The sequence below is a fragment of the Thermobia domestica genome, chromosome 4 (genome assembly GCF_964235325.1).
Source record: "Thermobia domestica chromosome 4, izTheDome1.hap1.1, whole genome shotgun sequence".
NCBI classification, from domain to species: domain Eukaryota; kingdom Metazoa; phylum Arthropoda; class Insecta; order Zygentoma; family Lepismatidae; genus Thermobia; species Thermobia domestica.
In genome coordinates this window covers 222,122,662-222,136,623 of record NC_137457.1, presented here as the reverse complement: position 1 = coordinate 222,136,623, position 13,962 = coordinate 222,122,662, and positions in this window count along the sequence as shown.

The following is a 13,962-nucleotide window of genomic DNA, read 5'->3' as shown; positions in this document are numbered from 1 at the left end:
CCTGTGCCGTTTCGGTTCTGTGCCGTGTCGATCCTATGCCGTGTCGATCCTACGCCGTGTCGATCCTATGCCGTGTCGATCCTACGCCGTGTCGATCCTATGCCGTGTCGATCCTACGCCGTGTCGGTCCTGTGCATGTAACCCAACTAACTACAAAGCACTGTTTTCCGATATATTTTTCATGCCACAAAACTTGTTTTTTTTTTTTTCATTCAAATACTTTATGTACACATTTTTAGTTCTTTTGTAAAACAAGTTCAGAAAAGAAACTAATAAAATCAATGTCCAGGAATTTTCAATATAACGCCAACTTTAACCTTAATTTTCTCCATGATGAACACTCTGGTGTTTGGTTCACTCTGGCTTTACACGATACATTTCATCCACACATTCTTCCAATAAATTGCATATTGCTGCAAATCAATATTGTATTGCCACAGGGTATTTTGTGTACCAATATTCTATGAAACACTACCTTCTGGGACGTTCACTATGTTTTGGCTCGTCTCGCACCCCACTTAGTTATCGTTTTCTTTCCCGAGTTTACAATTACCAAACTGGTTTCCAACTTTATATTTTAACGAAATATTATTCTTGACCATTCTCTATAGCCCTCGAAAAGCACCCTCCCATATATATTATATTTCTACACCATTATTCCAGTTTTCTCCAATCCCACTCCTCTCCAATTTGCCTCACAGATTCAAGGTCATTCCTTTTCGTCTTTACCATCATGTTTCTCGTTCAGCAAATCCCACAAGAGAAATCTGCGAATTTGGGGTCCCGATTCGCGAACATATACCGTTACCTTTTGACCTTCTCAACCTCCACGATGGTAGCGATTGACAATGTATCCTTTGTCTCTTAGGACACGAAATCCAATTGTCATGGTCATTCTATGGTCCATTGGTCATTCGAAGTCACACTTATACTAGAATATGGTCCGTTGTACGACTCTGTGAGAAACTCTGCAGCAATTTGCTTTACTTCAATACCTTGCACTTTTAAACGTGTTTTTCTGTTTTGTTACTGTCGCAAATTAACGGATTTTTTTTTTTCGGTGTGGTCATAGATTTTCTGATGTAGGTTATATTATTTTGACCAGTTGCCCGTTTGCACAGGGTTATCGTAGAGAGTTGAGATTTGTTCTATCTTCTTTTATTTAGCAACAGTTTTTATATCATATGCTACTTGACTCCCGGTTCCATTTGCAAATTTTGAGTTGGACCCCCCTAGGACCCTGCGAGTGCACCGGGAACAGAAATTTTTCATTCAAAAGGTGCTGGGCTCCTCACACTAATTTGATATGTATTCGCTGAGTTTCCTTACCCGACCGTTTCCGAAAAATCTGACCCGGAATCTGACTTTGTAATGTATAGTATGGAGATCAATTTCTAAATTTTCAGCTTTATGTCTCCGCAACGGTTGAGATTGAGGATTTATCGCTTTTCGTGTTATGTTCTTTCGGGACACGGTATCCAATGGCCATAGTTTCGACTCGAAGTCAGAGTTACACTTGGATAGGTTCCATCGTCAGTCTAAAAAATATATAATTCTTACTTCGATCGATCTCCTCATTTCTAAAAACATTTTGACTACACCTTTCTAACACCCGTCCGCTGATACACCACTTGCAGAGCAGGCTCGAAACCAGCCACAGAGCTTTGGGGGGCCATGAATATGTTAGTACGGGCCAAATCATTAAAAATTCTCTTACAAATATCAGGATTGTGCATTTTGTATTGAGGTCTGGAGGGGACATGAATAATTTAGAGAAGGCCAGGCCCTCCCTAGTATTCCTTTTCCATCCAGGGGTGTGTGTAAAGAAATTTGGAGGGGTGTTAGGGTGTTGTTGGGGGTGTAGATTATTCCCTGACCTACAGGCTATTTACCAGGTGGACAAGACGGAGTAGCAATATTATTAACACTTGCAAGGTCATTAACGTTACCAATAGGTGTATGTGTTTCTTCAGCTGCATTTTTGATAATGCCAGATGTGGAATCAGAGTTGTCATCCGTATGAGCAGCAATCGTAGTAGAGGTGTCAGTTGCTGGTTCTGAACTCTTTGATTGTAATTGCACACGTTTTTCACAAGGGTTTTTGGAATAGTGCTGAAGGATGACATTTGTAAAGTCAGTGGCGGTCCGCTAGATGTGGGGTGGAGTGGGTAAATAGAATGTCAGACGTTTGAGACGTATGTGGGCCATTCAGTTCTTGTCTTCTTTTCTTATCACAGTCACTAAGTCGGTGAGTTAATTATCGACAGATATAACACATTACAGGCTGGCCTTCATATGATATGTAGCCACGAAAGCTGTTAAAGAGGAAACGTGAAGGGATAGTTTTTTTTTTAAGGACAATGTGCACAGTTCTTATTCCATTGTACACTGCAAGGGGATAATTTTGAGACCATGTCTCATTGGTTTTATTTTTCACTGTACCATATTCAGTCAGAATGTGCACTATAACGATATTACCTAGTTGAATAGGTAAATTAAAGACTTATTCTTGTAATATTTTCCATTGCGTTGACAAGTTAGACAAAACAGGTACTGCCGTTACTATGTTTAAAGCATACTTACTTCTGATTGAAGAGATTGTCCTACAACTTGGTCACTTTAAAGCACAATCTCAGCACAACTACTTGATCTCGTAGAAATCCACAGAGGACTGCTGTTTAATAGCAACTGTTACTCTTCCGTACTTTAACATAATGTATATTGACGAAGATGTTTGGAGTTTAAGATACAATTCCACTTTTAGAGCGACATAGAGACGATGTACCATATCATCCCGAAGGTATCTTAAGGTTTTATCCTATCACTTTTGCTGAGGTTGTTACTCAAAGTATCCATGGTTATGACGTAGAGCCACTAGTTTCAAAAGGCTGACCTAGAAATCCGGGTTCATGTACAAATCAGACGATGAAATCTGTCAATGCAAGATTTACGTAATGAGGAAGTTTATTATGTAAGTTACATTGTCTTTGGCCCATAAAACTAATTCACAGACGAAATTATATAATAATTCTTAACGTTTTATAATGGATTTTCTAACATTAAATTATGTGTAGCAATCTTTTTCTTATTTGTTCATCATCCGATATTGACAGACGATATTAAATTTGAGGTCAAATTACAAAGTAAATAAATAAATTAATTAATGAAAGTTTAATAATTGGCCGGTTACACTATGTACTATTATGTAGCTAGAGTCATAATAAATATCTTAATCCCAGACAACACGTACGTGTACGACACATGTGCACTATCCATGCATAAGCCGTACATTTGCACATGTGCATTTGTGTGGATGATGAACACATACATAACCCGTGCACAAGCCGTACACGTGAATTTGCGTGGATGAAGCACACATACATAACCCTTGTATGTGCACATGTGCATTTACGTGGGTTATGCACACGTACATAACCAGTGACTAAGTCGTGCATGTGAACATGTGCATTTGCATGGATAAAGTACACATTTACATAACCCATGCCTAAGCCGTTACATACACATGTGCATTAGCGTGGATGAAGCACAAGTACAAAACCCGTGCTTAAAGCCGCTATGTGCACATGTGCATTTGCATGGATGAAGTACACATTTATATAACCCGTGCTGTAGCCGTTATATACACATGTGTATTTGTGTGGATGCAGCGCACGTACGTAACCCGTGCTTAAGCCGTTATGTACACATGTGCATTTGTGTGGATGCATCGCACGTACAGAACCCGTACTTAATCCGTTATGTGCACATGTGCATTTGCATGGATGAAGCACACATTTATATAACCCGTGCTTAAGCCGTTATGTACACATGTGCATTTGCATGGATACAGCGCACGTACGTAACCCGTGCTTAAGCCGTTATGTGCACATATGCATTTGCATGGATGAAGCACATATTTATATAACCTGTGCTTAAGCCGTTATATACGCATGTGCATTTGTGTGGATGCAGCGCACATACAGAACCCGTACTTAAGCCATTATGTGCACATGTGCATTTGCATGGATGAAGCACACGTTTATATAACCCGTGCTTAAGCCGTTATGTACACCACAGACTAGAAAACATACAGACGAGCAACTTCCAATATGCGCTATTGAAATCAGTTTGGATTGTCTGCACAGCGAAAGAACCAATCAACGCTCTCGGTGGGCGGGATTAGTGTCGTCGTGTGTGGATGGCGCTGCCATCGGTCTTGGAACGTCGCGTCATGGGTTGTTATAGTAACCGGCAGATTGTTTTCGTCTGCTTCGCATCTCAGTGTTAGATGTAGTGCAGAAACATAAGATAAGATGATGTTCACTTTTTTTTGTACTGTCTCTGGACTAGACGTTCCATTACAGTTTTTTTTTTAAATATTAATAGATTTTTCTTTCTTTTAAAGAGTTCAGTTGAAACTATATAAGTTCCGCGAAGTACGTCAACAGAAAAAGCTACCCTAGCGAAAATCTAGCTACTCCAGTCTGTGGTTACTCTCGAAATTTCCACGTAGGTGACGTCAGATCGATTTGTTAGTTCCGTCGTCGTGTGTTAGAGGCGCTACTGTAGCCAAGTTTCCAGATTTGCGCTGAGTTTGCGGTCTGTATATTCTAGTCTGTGATGTACACATGTGCATTTTCATGGATACAGCGCACGTACGTAACCCGTGCTTAAGCCGTTATGTGCACATATGCATTTGCATGGAAGAAGCACATATTTATATAACCCGTGCTTAAGCCGTTATATACGCATGTGCATTTGCATGGATGCAGCGCACGTACGTAACCCGTGCTTAAGCCGTTATGCGCACATGTGCATTTGCATGTATGAAGCACACATTTATATAACCCGTGCTTAAGCCGTTATGTGCACATGTGCATTTGCATGGATGAAGCACACATTTATATAACCCGTGCTATAGCCGTTATGTATACATGTGCTTTTGCGTGGATGCAGCGCATGTACATAACCCATGCTTGAGGCGTGCATATGCACATGTGCATTTGCGTGGATGAAGCACATTTAAATTACCGGTACTTAAGCCGTTGTGTGCACATGGGTATTTGCACGGCTACTGCACGTGTGTATGAGACGTCCATAATACCGTGCAAGTGCATACTTTTACTTTCATTCTTTTACTCTCATTCTCATCAACAGAAAGTAACCTCCATTTTTAGTAGGTGTCGTTTTTCCTCCAGGCGGTGTTATAGAGACTTTTCGACGAATAACAGCTGAATGATTGTAAAAACTCCATAACGTCCACTGAGCTAGGACACAAGATAAACAGGTGGCAGCATTGTACTGATGTAACTACAGTCAGGCAGTTCATAGGTTTACAAAATTATTGTCGTGACCGATTACAGCAAAATATGTTGCGTTATTTGTTACTTGGCAAACATGTCAAAGATACTACCTAAAGCTTTGCTCGTTGCAAATAATAAACTCCAAACCAAAATTCTCACTGACAATTATTAGTTACTTGTTATATACTTTGAAGGGGATGTCTTTGGTGCCATAATCACTCAGAATTCAGAATCGATTATCGATTCACAGGTCTGAGGTCGATTGCTAACGCTCTACGAGCATTGTCTAGCATTTTTTGTTCATTTCGGGAGGATTGTACTGTTACAGGCAATCGACATCCCCTTGCAGTCCGTATTGCTGACTCAAGTGGGAGCCCGTGGCCATCATCATCATTTTCGTCTCCTCATCTCTTTTGTGGAGGGCCAGTGCTCGCACTGACCGACATCTCCGCGAGGACGTATTGCTGCCTCAAGTGAGAGCCACAGTGGGCTTCCTCGATCATCCTCTTCACCGAAGTCTTTTGCGTCCATTTGGATGGCGTCAGGTGGCCATCCGGGACTACCACCGCAACCTCCTGGGCCGTCTCTGAACCCCACGTCAGTGGGCCAGGGAACTGACCGCAGGCATCCATCTGCTTCCCAAGGCAAAAATTCTGGTAGATCCCGATCACGCACACCGGACAAACATCACACTTCTTCAACTCAGCCACCGTCTAAGCGTCATCATACTGTTAGTGAATCCGAGCAGTCTGTTTCATCCATGAATCTCGACGACGCTAATGAATTTCCGACAATACTGGATTCTTCCAAACCTCGTCTTCATTCATTCCTGCTTACCAACTTTGATCCCAAATTTGAGAATACCAAGCTGGCATTCCAACAACTCCTAAAATATCTACCACGCGCCTCCGTCGCTCAAATTGTTCATACACGCAATGGGATAATCTTCAAGTCATACGATTCATCATTCTTAACCACTGTACGAAACAAATGCAGTTTCGAAATTTTTGGCAAACATGCTGAAATGAAGCGACTTGAATCAAAGGCGTTTAAACAGGCACCACCTCCACGAAGACCCCCGGCTCTTTCAGTTGTCATTAGGGGGGTGGATCCTTCCCTGACAGACGATGAGATTCAGGAAGAACTCACTCAAGAGGGGCACTCTATACTTAAGTGCATACGTATTAAAAACGACCATGGAGCCACATACATGGTACGAGTCCTTACTAATTCCGAAACCACCATCGATGACTTGCTAACTTATGGCGCTTTCATTTATAAAAGAAAGCATCGCGTCGAGCCTTCAAAATCACCTCCACCTTTACCATTGCGATGCGAGCGCTGTCAAGCGTACAATTCCCACCCAACTTCAAAATGTACGCAACCTAGCAAATGTGGATACTGTAGCGGTGCCCACGATACTAAGGCATGTACCAACTTAGCTAAACCACCTAAATGCTCCACATGTCCAGAGCAGCATCCGACGTATAGTTATAGATGCAAAGCGAAACCTACAGCTGAGCCTCTCAGCCCGGAACTCACGGTTCCTTTGCGACCTGTTTTACCGCCAACTCAGCAAGCGCTACCACCACCAGCTATCGACGAACCTATTACTCTCCAACAATTACTATCTTTTTTCACTATCGCAATGCAAAACATTCATCCTTTTCTTCGACAACACATTCTCGGGGTGGTCAATCACTCTGCTCGCCTGATCTTTAAATGTTCCTTTCAAGCTACCTACTCTGGTCCTCACGTGTATTTTCATGTCACTCCATTCGAAGAACATGCCTCCGCAGAAACTTCCAACCCTTCTACTGCACCGTAATCATGGGTATTTCGCTCTTATTTGTTAATATTCGATCCCTCGCTACTCATTATACTCTTTTCGAACAGCTTCTCTTAGAAGAATCTATTCAAGCCTTCCTCATTAACGAAACTCACCTCACACCAGCTATGTCTTTTAAAATACCTCGATATACATTACTACGTTGTGATTCTACGGTAGCTGCACGCCGAGCAAATGGGGGAGTGGCTGTTGGCTTTCATCCTTCCATTAGTCATCGCCAATACCACCCTGCCTTATATAACATACCGGAGCACCTCATTATCACTCTCTATTTTCACTCCCTTTATGTCACTATAGCCACCATATATGTGCGCCCTGGACACCCAATCCCCCTCTCCTTTTTTCAGTATATCTCTAATAACTTTAAATATTATATCATTATGGCAGATATTAATATTCATAGCCGTTCAGATAACCAGAAACAACGTTTCCTTAACTTCATCACCAGTCATACCACAGGCCATATCTTTGACATACCAAAACCTACCCGACCTATCACTGAAACCACACCAGACGTAGTGATTTCATCTGTCAACCTTTCCCAACGATGTACTCTCGAGGTACTAGATTCCATTGGTAGCGATCATCTACCCATCAAACTTCACATTGATCAACCACAGCCTCATAGTCCTCGAACCTTACCAGAATCTCGACGTGTTCCACGTTTTGACCAAGCAAAATGGGAACATTATCGCTCAACAATCACTGCCGATTTAGCCAATCTTGAGCCGCCTACCACAGAAGATGCTCTGTATAATTGCATTTCTGATATCACCTACTCTATCAGTCATGCATCCGAACTTCATATACCAACCACTGAAATCTCCCGGTTCCAACCACGCCTACCACCAAGTTATCTACCTCTTATACACCGCTCCCGCGCATTTTTCCGAGAGTTTCAGCGCACTGGGAACTTGGAAGCACTACAGCATCATCGCAAACTCCAGCGCACAGTCCGAAACTATGTTAAGGCATATAAACTCCGGACCTGGGTCAAGACTTGCAACACCTTGGCAGAAACTTCGCACCCAACTAAGTACTGGAAACGCTTTAATCTGCTGACGGGCAAGCTAACCAGGACGCCTTATCCATTGCTTATTAATGACTGTCCGCTCCAAACCGATGAAGATAAAGCCAACGCTTTTGCCGACCACCTGCAAACTACATTCACTCCTTTTTCACCAGACTTTCCCCGGAGGCATCCCACGGACATCTTGAACCCATCAGCACCTTACTTACAACCAAGTGAAACTCATAGTCTTCCCGACAATAATCCTCTCACCGCTCCTATCTCTACTGACGATATTTCGTCTGTCGTGAATCGCAAGCGTAATACAGCTCCTGGTTTGGATCGGATAACTTATCGCCACATCAAAGAAGCACCATACTGTCTTCTTCTTCTTCTTTCTTATGTCTATACATTTATACTTCGTACCGGCTACTTCCCCTCAGACTGGAAAACATCCTCTACTTTAATGTTTCTGAAACCTAACAAACCTCCAGATTCTGTTGCATCTTACCGTCCAATACAGCTAACCTCCGTATTTAGCAAGATTCTCGAGCGCATCATCGTCGCCAGACTTCATCTCCATCTCTCTACCCATAATTTGCTTCCTGTGCATCAGGCTGGATTTAGACCTAATTTTAGCATCAACGATCAACTGCTTAGACTCTTAAATCTCATTACCAATCATTATAATACTGCTCGACCGTCTTGTCTCATCCTTTTCGATCTCGAAAAAGCTTTTGATAAAGTTTGGCATTTAGCTCTTCTGTTCAAACTCCACCGCTTCCGACTTCCGCTTTCTTATCTCCGATTCATATTTCACTTTCTTTCTAACCGCCTCTCTTATGTAACCATCAATAGCTCCTTCTCTCATCCGATTTTTATTCACTCTGGTGTACCCCAAGGCTCTGCTCTCTCACCCCTACTATATCTTCTGTTTGTAGCTGACATGCCGGCACTTCCTCTCAATGTGCACACTTTCCAATATGCTGATGACACTGCTTTTCTCTGTACAGCCCGAACCATTCAACAGATTAACTCCTCTCTCAGCATAGCAATTGACTCCTTCTTTCGATGGTGCAATAAGTGGCGACTTCACATAAACTCCACTAAGACGCAGGCAATTGTCTTTATTCCACTTCGCAAGCGCTCTCGAGTACAGAAAAATCCGAATCTCCTTAACATCAGTGTCGACGGTACACGAATTCAACCCACTAAACAGGTCACTTACCTCGGTCTCACTATAGACCATCATCTAACTTGGCGCCCACATCTTAAAGAAATCACTCGCAAGGCCTATAATCGTTTAAACCTTCTTAAACGTCTTATAGGTACCACATGGGGATTACAGCCTTCTACAGTACTTAATACCTACAAGGTATTTTTGCGCCCCGTCTTAACATATGGACACCCCGCCTGGGTTAGTGCATTACCTTACTTCTACAACAAATTAAAAGTGCTCGAACGACATGCTTTTCGTCTAGCATACCGAATCAAGCTTCCGAGTCCAACGCAGGAGTTGTATGACCGCATAACGTTTCCTACCCTACTTCATCACATCGAAAAATTAAGGCTCAAGTTCATAACTACCCGCTTTCAGCAACGGCACCCTCTACTTGTGGACACGATGGATATCGATCGCAACTACGATCTGGGTTATAATTTCATCACCTGTCCTTTATCTCTGCTCTTCTCCCTTTATCTCAAAACTCTTCCACCTGATCACCCCGACCATTTTGTCGCATCTGCCTATTCCTCCGATCATCTTCCCCATCATGTTTCACCCACATTTACTGCACTGTAAATCCATTATACTAACAGCGCTTCACATGTCTTCATCACTGTCCAGAGTGGCCCCTGGACAAGAAGATAACCAGCATTCGTCTTTTTAACAACCTGTTTGTGTTTGTCCTGTGAAGTGCACCTCACCATCATCTTTTCCTGCCCTTATGATTATGATCACAAGATCATAATGTCTGATGCATACTATAATAAAATGAAATAAAGTTGAAATATAATAAAGTGTTACTTAAATACATGATGTTCCAGTTCTCCTACATCCCATAGACCAGCTCCAATCTCCTTACTACCCCAATACTTTCAGCACTCACCCCGGATAGAGGGCGTAACCCTCGCAAGGGAGCTAGCCTTCGGCTAGCAATTAAAAAAAAAAAATTTGGTGCTATATATGGTGTTACTACGTAAGACACCAAATATATAAACTCCTTTTTTCGTCGCATCTCGAATTTGCTTTTACATCACTTCTGTACTACGAGGAAATCACCTGTGCACTACATGTAAATCATCTGGGTACTACTTCAAATCACCTCTATCGTACATGTAAATCATCTGGGTACTGCGTGTAAATCACCACTGTCCTACATGTAAATCACCTGTGTGTTACGTGTAAATCATCTCTGTCCTACATGTAAATCATCTGGGTACTGCGTGTAAATCACCTATGTGCTACGTGTAAATCACTTCTGTCCTAGATGTAAATCACCTGGGTACTGCGTGTAAATCACCTGTGTGTTACGTGTAAATCATCTCTGTCCTACATGTAAATCACCTGTGTGCTACATGTAAATCACCTGTGTGCTACGTGTAAATCACCGCTGTCCTACATGTAAATCACCTGTGAACTACATTAAAATCGAATACGTGCTACTTGTAAATCACCTGCGCGGTAGGTGTAAATCACTTGTGCAGGACGTGTACGTGTGCATTGCACATGTTCTGTGCACGTGAAGATGTTGAATAGAACCTGGCATGTATATGTGCATCACATGTACAGGCGTGCATTTATACAGATGATGCACATGTTGCATCCGTGCAATTGTACATGTACTATACGGATACTGTACGTGCATTGTGCTGTCTGGGATGAGACCATGCTTCAGTATCAGTTTCATCTCAGTAAATGGTGTGATTCTCGTAGATCAGCCTTTCCCAACCTGGGGTCCGCAAGACGATCTCAGGGGGTCTGCAAACCAACCTGAGAAAGGCACACACAGTGGTGAAAATGCACCGTTTTAAGTTAAATGATTGAATTAATAATGACAAGTTAATCTGCGTGAGAAGTGATATTTGATATATAATACAAGAAGTCGATCATATACCAACAGATTTTTTTTTTCTGACAGCCAAAAAACGTGTAGAGGCTTATGTACACATTTGTAAAATATCTTCAAACGAAAATCTTTTTTCACACATAGCTGACTCGAAAAGGAAAGAGAGAATGAGAAATTCTTGCTCGGCATTCTTTCATTTGTCAAAAATTCTCGACTAAGCTATTTTCTATGGTACATACATTCTTCCCCATTTGCAACATCTTAGCCGAGGTTCCCGGTCCCAGGTTTGAAACCCAGGACCTCCTGATTACAGAGTAGGCATCATACAACTCTAACATGATTATACCACCGAAAAGAAAAACAAAAGACACCCACCCACACCCATATATATATATATATATATACTAACATGGGGAAGATATATAAATACTAACCCTATAGATTGCAAGGGGTCCTTTACATATATTATAGACTCTTAGGGGTTCATAATGTGGAAAAGGTTGGGAAAAGCTGTCGTAGATCCTAAATTTTTCGCTTTATATATATAAAAATGTTTATTTTCTTGACTTTTTGAAAACACTATACAAGAGGTTATATACTCATGCATACCATTTTGTTCAGTTCAATAATATCTATCAATTTGTATATGTCCCATTTTCGAACATTTTTTCGTTAAATGCTAATAAGACTGCAAATAAGAATGTAGTATAAAATACGGCATCCCCTTTCCCCTAAGCGAAAATAGAATTTTTATAATTATGTTAAATGTTTGGAATCACTTACATTGGTGAGGGCAAAAGATAAAGCGTAGCGTGAAAAGAAGTTCACTTTATCTTGAATGTCTTCTGAGAAAGGAAAAGTGTGGAACTTCGACATTTTGGCAGCTACCCTGTTCTTTCTATCGTTCCTGTTCTCTTGAGAAAAGTAGGAAAGCTCATCGACCTCCTATGGAGCAAACTTCCACGACTAGCGCCGATCAGTTTATGGCCTGGATAGAATGTTAATATTTGCCTTGGGGGGCATTATTCCCCCTTCGTCCTCGTTTGTGATACTCGCTCTGCCGTACTTTGCGAGAAAAAAAGCATGAGAATAGTCTCTTTTTTTATTATTTCCTATTTTTTCCAAGGTCGAATTGTCCCCACAAGGACTCCCCACCCACATCATACATCAAAGAGGCCTCAGATAAGGTTGTCGTCTCGTTGGGCGTCTTCCTAAGACAGAAAGGAAAAATGAAAAGGAAGAAGATAAGTCATGCCGTTTAGAAGATAGTACGTTCGGCCTCATTAGAGTTTCTCTCCGCCATTGGTAGAAATCATGCAAAAGATACATATTACAGGGCCCAATTCTACACTATAGTTCTTCTCTAAGACCATTATCACAGATAAGAGAACCAGATACCTACAAGTTAGATAAAGGTTCTTATAAATTAGATAAAGAAAACTATGTTCAGCATTTTCGTATTCTACATTTAACTGCTACTAAATTTAAAATAATTTTTAAACACTAACTGTAACGTTGAACAATATAAAGAAAATTCATTTTAAATTTAAATTAATTTATAGTCTAAAATGGATGAAAATTTTAAATTAATATTAGACTTTAACAATAAAAACTGTATTCTCCTTCCCAAGAAGAAATGTTCCAAGGAAGAACACCTATTAAAACTATTCCGCTTAACCATGAGAAATTAGCTGGAAACTCTACCTATGTTGTATAAGTTTGGTTGATCATTTAATACTTTTCACTTGACATGCAAAAAGTAATAAGTGAGCTCATACGAAACATGTTTAATGGACCTACTGGGTATATGAAAGTAAAGGCTCACACAGTAGCATAGCAGAGATGATGTGATCAGAACCATGTTCCAGTCGCTTCTACGTCCCCAGGTTACCCTAGGTACCCATTTCACGGGCTGAGTGAACCTTCATGCCGCATTGATGAAGATTCTTAACAGCACTGTGGGTATTGTCCATATCTTTCGATGAGCTTGTATGGATTAACTTCTTTTTACATTCAGCCCACAGTCCGAATTGCAATTCATGTCAATACGATCAAATTACTTTAAATCAGACAGATCACTTGTAACAACATTACCTTTTATTCTCAATTCTTCATGAAAATTATGTTGTCATAGCAACCAAGCAAAATAACTATCTTCCTTTTTAACAACTTACACTATCTGATATCAATATAAAATCAACAACATATTATATTATTTTCTTCTTCTTCTTCTTATCGAAACAATTGTGCACTTTTAAGCGCCGTTGCCCAAAATAACTACAAGAAAATGGAAGTAATTTATCGCATAGGTATACAATATCATTGTATAAGTGGCTCCCGATGAGGACTTCTTAAATTGGTTGCAATATAAGAAAGCGTCCTGGACAGAAAAAAAAATCCTGGTTATATGTATGACATACTGAGTTACATTACTTTCCGAATAGCCCTCACTAATATATAAATTACAATACATATATTAATTTCATTTTATATTCACAATAATCTTACATTTATTTAATAATCAATTATATTTTAATTATATAAATTAATCGGCGAAGAGAACTTATTCAGAAAATACGATCAACTTGTTAATTATTTTTGTCCAAAAACAGATTCTCTAATTCAATATTGTCGGAGCTCATTAAATCATTAAACAAAAGTACATTGACATTACACAACTTATTCCTTCCATTTGAGCATAATCGAGATGATTATAAAAGAATTGAAAAGCAC